The following is an 8089-nucleotide window of genomic DNA, read 5'->3' as shown; positions in this document are numbered from 1 at the left end:
CACATTAAATCCATCATTTTGTAAGAACTGTAATAGATTTGTGAATAGATCCAATGCTGACTCTGGGTCTCTAGGGCACTCCAACCCATGAATTTGTGTGTAACAGTATAACAACTCCCATGTATCTTCATTTTTGCACATTGGCGGGTACTGTATTCCAAATCTTTCTTCAGCAGCAACAATATCAATTTCCCTAGCAATTAAGCCTTGATTTTCAAAACCAACAGAGGCAGGAATATTAAAGAGAATATCAGGTATACCTCCAGGTGCCCTGGAAGATTGTCTAATGTTTCGAGAATTCCACAGTTTCAAACTTTCATTAACTCAGACTGTATTACTGGCATAAAGCAGAACAGCAGTGCTTCAACATGGAAATTGTTTGATGGAGTATAAATAAATTCTCTAATAAGAGTATCAAAATACTTTATCCACCAAGAAAGTTTAAATTTTTTTTTAAGCGCGACCAATAAGATTCAATTCTTTGATTCCTGGTTGAAGCTGCATTCAAGAAACTTGTTTCAGAGTTTGTGAAAAATAATTGAAGATCTCTACAATAAATATTTTCAGTACCTTTATCCATCCTCAATAACTGTGGTACCATTTTGTATCGTCTCAAGAACTGTAAATAATAGTTCACAATAACCAAGGGATCGTTATTGGTTGTGTATACTTTCAACCAAAGCAATTTACGACTAAAGCCATCCATACAGCCATGAATAGCAAAACCAAATCTCTTAAGTTTATCATTGCCATCAATGTGAACAACATCTAACGGTCCATTTGTGTCATATATTCTTCGTCTGATTGTTCTATTTCTTCTCTCTAGCACACCTTCAGGATCAACTTCTTTTAGTGTTTGACGAACAAGTTCTCGTGAATATTTACTTTGTATTTGATGGAGAGGTAATCTGTCATTTGACGATATCCAAAAGATTTGGCAGAAGTTTCAAGTTCAAGTGAGATCATTTCAAGCACTGTTTGCTCTGAAACATTTCTTTTTCTTGTCAAATTATTTTTCTGGAAAAAATCTCTCATTTGTCTTTCTGTTGTTGGTACTTCATGATGCTGATTCATAATCATGCATATAATTGAATATTTGAGTTTCGGTCTAACATTATAATAGTAAGTAAGCAACTGCTTTTTATCCAACAGAACTTGTTTAGGTAATATGAAATCCATCATCAATCATCTGAGAGGAGCATCTGACCTGCTGACTGTCTGGTCGCTGTGTTTCCATCTTTCTACCATCTTCCTGATTTTGAATGTGAATTTTGCAGACTAGAAACTATAACTAACTCCCGGCCGGGATAACACTCTCCCGGCCGGTAATCTCAAACATCCGGCCGAGAGTTTCGATATCCGGCCGGCAGTTGTAAACTCTCGGCCGAACGTTTGAGATTACCGGCCGAGAGTTTACAACAAACATACAAACTGAAATGGCTAAATCAGCCACGGTATATATTCGTCTATTCATCAATGGATAGATCTTTTTGTTTAACTTCACTCCTTCCTTCTTTCGAGGGTCTTCTGCTTATTCTTATTATCCATAAATTTGTGTTTGTAAACTTGTAATCTTAAGAAACTAACTTCAATAACATTTATTTTTCCAACACTCATAAAACAATAAAAAAAGGGTCTCTATCCTAGGACCAAATGACGCCAAAGAAAGCGTGTAAGTGAAGGGTTTCACAGTCTTAAATTCATTTTCTTTTCATCAACCCATTTATCTGCCCAGGATATTTTTATTGTTGACTATGTATGAAGCTGTTCAAATCCAGAAAAAAGGATTTTCTGATTCTGTTATGAATACTTTTTTTGACAATAGTCAAGATAATGAAAAAGTTTTAATAAACAAATTCAAATAAAAGTTTTTCTTTAAACCCATTTAGTGAAAGACCGGAGACGGTCATCGACGGAAAAGAATAGAAAGCCGACTGGCACCAAACTAAAGTCAGTCGCTCTTTGACACTAAAGTTACTTTACATATCCCGGTCAATGATACAAAATATGAAGTTTGTTTCCTCCCTATGGGGTTCCCTTCTTGATGAGCATCGTAGAGGTTTTGATGTGAAGATGGCCGCGCAGGATGCTTATCAGATTGTGCACTATATGATCAAGCGATAAAAGAAAAAAGATACAACCGATAATCACAGGGCATTCAACAGAATGTTGGACGAAGCATGCAACTTTTATCGCCGCTCAAGGGAGCTAAGAAACACAATTCATTCATAAACATTTTTTTAAATGAATCGTATTTTATCTTATTATCCCACGTGCGTAAATAAGAGCATTTGATTGGCTTCTTTACTGTCCAATATCTTTTCCCGTAGCCCAATATTTTTCATAGTGGATGAGGCGGAGTCCAAATAAATGGTTTATTATCTCTTCGGCACATTGCTTGTTTTTGCTAAATTTTAGGCTCGAAAATTGGGTTTTCGAAAGGATTCTTGACAGTTTGAAGTCATCTTCTGTTCAAACACCACTTTGAGTTGGCTTTTGCTGGTGGAAATTACAGCAGACTTTTGCGTTGCATTTCACCTTGACATAACTAAATAGTTGAACTGGGAAATTATGTCTTTTGCAGTTTAAACATCTACACATTTACAACCTCGTACTTTTGTGCTTCCCAACTTTTTTTGGCTATATAGTTTTTGGAATAGATTTTTTTTTTTTTAATATGAAATATTTACTGATTTTATATTATTATATAAAATTACTGAAATATTGCTTATATCAAAGGTATGTTAATTTTAATCATTCTTCTTTACTAAAAAACCTGAAATTTTAATTTTATCTATTAAGTCTCATACTAACCGTCCTTTAAAATATGAGCTTGTTTCCGGAGTTGACTTATATATGATTCTAAAACCTTCAAATCATGTAGAAATGATTGAAGTCCAGACCTTATGAGAACTAAAGACTATCCTAGGATTAGACAAATCTGGAACCTGAAATAGCTTTAAGTTCGATAAATCGAAAAACCTAAAGTATGTCGACTATGCTTGTCAAAGACTTGATGTTTATGTTTATGTGTTTATGTTTCTTTTCTTTAAAGTTGATGCAAAGTAGTACAATGTGTACTTAGCTCGAGGCTAATCAATATCAACTAATCAATATCAACTCTTTCTATACCACGAAATTCCGAAAATTGAAAATCGTCAATTTTCAAAATCGTAAACTTTAAAGTGAAATATCTCGGTCTTGAAGAAAGCAAAATAGGTCATGTTTGGGTTCGTTGTAAAGCTCATTTCAAGGGCTATCTTTTCAGCGAGCCCCCACTTTTTAAAATAAGGTCCTTAGAAAAATTTACGGCAGCCGAAAGAAATCGTTCCAAATGGATCGAAATTAGCTGGTGCGGAATTGAAAGACTTAAATTTGAAAAAAAGAGACTTTAGGTGTTTTATTTGCAACCAAAAATTTGTCATATGAAAAAATTGTTAGACAAGAAAATAAACAACAAAGTTTAATAAAGCACTGAAGATCGCAATTTATTTCTATATTTTTTGGCAAGGCTGTAGAAATGAGACGGAGACACTTATGTTAATAATTAATTAATAATATCGGATACACTCCAACATCCAAAATTTCAGCCCGATTTCATTCCTGCGGGGACGACAATATGTAACGAAAGATTCTTAACCCTAGTTCAGGCGGGCTTTTTTTGATTTCTGAAAGGATAAAAATTAGGAGGGTACTGTGAATTTCAAGCTTCATAGCTATAGTGGTTAAAAAGTTATTACAAAAAGTATCAAGCCGCGGGCCAAAAAGCCCCCCTCCCCCTGTCTGGACTAGGGTTAAAATTGATGTCAGGCACACTGTTATGAGATCAATATTTGTAATTTTCCAAGTTTTCAATGCCGTGCGTTTTTTTAAATATTTTAAACCGTATTTATGGTCAAAACTTTTATATCAACAGTAATATTTTTACAAAATGATAAACCTAATTATTCGAGTTCACTCAAACTGGGAGTTGACTAATACATGATTCTTCAATTCATTTAGAAATGATAAATCCAGACATTATGAGAACTAAAGACTATTTTAGGATTACAAAATTCTGGAACCTAAAATAGCTATATGTTCGATAGATCTTAAACCTGAAGTAGCTGGGAGTTCGATTATCTGAACGAAATTTTTTAACAAAGCCTATGGAACTAAAAATTAAATAATATATTTCCTTGACAAGTTTCTTTGTCAATTGTACACAACTCCGAGTTTCATGCTCTCCTAGCAATCGTCAGACGTGAATAAAATCAAAACATACTTCTCTTTTTCTACAAAGGTTAAAACATTGAAAAAATTGAAAAAAATTGATAAAAAGTTAAAAGGTGATAAAAATGATGGGTGCATATTAAAAATTAATTTGTAATTGTGAAATAAAATGCTATGGTGGATCCGGAGGGACCTTTTTAAAGTTTTTTAATAGATATTTATTGATGTGTCTGCAGGTTGAAATCAGTTCAGTTCTCTTGTTAATTAGTTTTTGTTTTGACGTAATGATATGGTATTTTTCCGTTAAACATAAATTGCAAACTTTACCACCATTGTTGTATGGGCGGGCTCGGTCAATTATCTTCCAGGTACTAAAAATTATGTAGACTAAGCTTGTCACAGACTTGATTTTAAAAGAATAGAGGAAAATTTCAAAGTCCAGACCTTATGAGAACTAAAGACTATTTTAGGTTTATTGTTTTTTGAGGTCTCATATCAAATCTGAAATTTAAAATTTCACGATAAATGACTCTTAAATGATACAAGGATGCGTCAAAATAAAGATCAAAGAAGCCAGGTAGAAATTCATTGTTCCATAAACAAAAGAAAAATCTTTGGTCGAAACCTAACTTTCGAACTAATAACTACTTAAATTGAGAAAGTTTTCACACAACTTTAAAATAATAATTCAATGATAAATGGCAAATTAGCGCTGTAGCTTTGAAAATTGATCGTTATTACTCATTTTCACAAAGTTTCAATTGCTAAAATTGTTTCAAGAAGAACTGAGATCATTAGGAAGGCGACCAACCTAATCGATACCGTGAGTATCACAGCGCGAATAAATTCGAGCTGTGAAGACGAAGTTTTTTCTTAATACAAGATCTTGTAGAAAAACGCTCGCAAAGTAGATATATTTCACCGTTTGGCTTCGTTTAGCTTAGAGGAGGTTGCGGATCATGTCTGATTTGCTTTTTCAGAAAAATTGTGAGAAATGAAAGGCGGAACGATTGTGTCAGTAGGGAACTTTGCGATAGCTTGCTAACTCGACTAGATTTTCCTTGCAATTGTACCTAACTGACGTACGGGTCACATCAGTGAGGGTAATTTTTCAGTCCCTTTTGATAACATTTTCATACTTTATGATGAAGACAAAAGACCCCGAGATACCAGGCTCTTTTAAGGCTTTTAAACCACAAACGAGAATTTTTTTTTAACATTTTATACTCCTTCTCTTCATAAAAAATATCTCCAGATTATCTTTCAAGGATTAAGAGTGAACCGTCCCTATTTTTCATTTTCAAAAATGAACAGCATAAGTTTTATGAAGCAAGATGGAACACACTCATTGGATTTTAAATTTAGCATGAGTTGTTGCGATAAACACACTGTACCTTTAAAAGGTTGGCGAGTTCAGTCAAAACACAGATTTGATCTGCAGCGTCACGCTTCACCTCTTGTCTTAATGGATGAGTCAAATTGAAACAACTATCACAAAACAAACTCTCTGGTTGATTTTCTTAACTTCAGAAAAAGTAAATACCCTATTATGGCACACAAATTGAGTGTTTTATTCCCTAGGAATAGGGCCCATAGAAATTCTTCAAACGGAGAAAAGTTTCATTCCATTTGGGATAAAAAAAGCTGGGCGATTTTATTCATTCATGCCAGCTGTAATTCTAAAATATTAAACGACTTCATCGTTCCTGACACACACAGCAAACAAGCCAAGAATGGATCACTATTACTGGAAGTAAATATTCTAACTTCTTTATCGCAAACTGTACTGTAGTGTCAAGTGTAATAAGTTAATCGAATCTAAAACATTTCCTCTCCAACTCCTCCAGGTCCAAAGCAAATTTTGAGTATTTGGATCGAGTGAAACATTTGCATCAGGGCTATGGGTGTCATTAGAAGTATTCACCCTCATCAAAGATTTAGACTTTCTCAAAGTCTTTGCCTTAATTTATTCTCCAAACCACAACAAAATATACAGCTAAATATTTTTGTCTAGCACTAGCAGCACAGCAGAACTTCTGAATTTCAGCAACTGACTGCACTCGAAAAGAAACAGCTTTACAGTAGCTATTCTTCTATTGATAGGTCCCATATTTCGGATCAGCCAGGATAGATATATAACAAGAAAACTTTTTTAATCAGTTTGATCATCACGTCCCTATCTCACTTTATCTTTTTCACTCTAAATTCTTTTTGTTTTGATTCGATTTTTGTGTTATTTTTCTTTCTTTTTTGACGTAATTGTGTTCTGCGTTTTAAAAACAAAATTCGATTGACAATTTTCGAACGTTTTGCAATGCAGCGCCTTCCGATTGGAAAACCCAACCTCGTCCTCAGAGGTATTTTCTCTTTGAAAACTTGACCTCTGATACTCAGGGTACCTAATCGACCTTATAGCTACTTTTAGGTTTAGGGAAATTTGAAACAAAATTTTTCGATATATGAAAAATCTGATTATACCAGTGAATTCTACGTAAAAAAGTGGTTCTAGGGTGTGAGTATCGCAAATTTCGACTCATACTACTCCGTGAATGAAGATCCGGAAATCTAAAATAAAGGGTTGTCTAAAACGAGGTTGCGATACAACATACTTGGATTCTGGAGAAATGCGTCTCAAACCTGTATCTAACGAGTTACGCCAAATCGGACGTTATCACGTTAAATTCCATCAAAATTCATACGTGGGGTTTGAATATTTTCACTTCTGGTCAATACCGGATATCCGAACCCTAGGGGCCAATGTGTCACACAAATGACTACTTTTCGAAGTACTAATAGCTACTTAGGTTTGAGAAATTTGACAAAATTTGAGATGGTGTCAAGAAGTTCCATTTTTTTTGCTCTTCCGGACATAAATTCTCAAAGTGGGCATAATGTATGTCATTTCAGACGAAATCCCATTCAAAATAAGTCAGTGGATCAAAAAGTCAAAAATCGGACGCACCCATTACTATCCGTCATTTTCAAACCCAAATAGAACTAAAACCTACTTTAGGATTGTGATGCAGATTAGGGTTACCGATTTTGGATGCAGTTCTTTCATTAATGAGAGAGAACATGAGATTTACAATGGTATCCTAGAAGAAGAGAAGGAATCAATCTCTTTATTTATCAAATACAAAAAGCATACTGCTCCTGAGACATTATGGCTATCCAAGAAGCAGCCTACCTGACATAATATGGTATTGCTACATGCTACACATCAAAAAACTTATTTCAGTCAATCAAAGTGCAACAACAAACAATAATAAGACACTTTTTTCCCTAATACAAAACTGTTTACAATTATATCCTTATAAAAGGCCTAGCATCCTTGAATTGCAAAGTGCCTTATAAGTGAATTAAACTGAATCAAATCATTAAAAAAACACTGCATTGCAAAGAAATATTCTTCATTTTTGACAAATTTAACGAATCATTTCATGGTTTTGTATGGTTGTGTGTGCATTTTCTTTCTTTTAATATTTTTGCTTGGTATATGCTTGTTTGATATGGTTGTGTTGTTTTTATTTTCAATTTCTTTTCTACTTCCTTAATTAAGCCATATTTTAAAACTCTCTTTCTAACTTTTAATTTTTAATTTTTTTTTAATTTTCACTTCGATACTGTTGTTTACAGTAAGTCAGGAAAAACATTATTCATGATTATTTTCTTTTTATTATCAATAAATTATAAGATCGATCGCAAGAAAATGCCAGGTAAAAAAGAGTTATGCCTTTTGCTTATACTACATTAATTACGAGAGCAATTTTAATATTAGTTTTACACCTATTACCTATTACTTTTTGAAAGGTAAATCGTTTAATGAATTCAAATATATTTAACGGTTGCAGAATCGATAACTCCTGTATTTATCTTT

Source organism: Clytia hemisphaerica, unplaced genomic scaffold (assembly GCF_902728285.1).
Source record: "Clytia hemisphaerica strain Z4C2 unplaced genomic scaffold, Clytia hemisphaerica genome assembly, whole genome shotgun sequence".
NCBI classification, from domain to species: domain Eukaryota; kingdom Metazoa; phylum Cnidaria; class Hydrozoa; order Leptothecata; family Clytiidae; genus Clytia; species Clytia hemisphaerica.
This window is presented reverse-complemented; position numbering follows the sequence as displayed.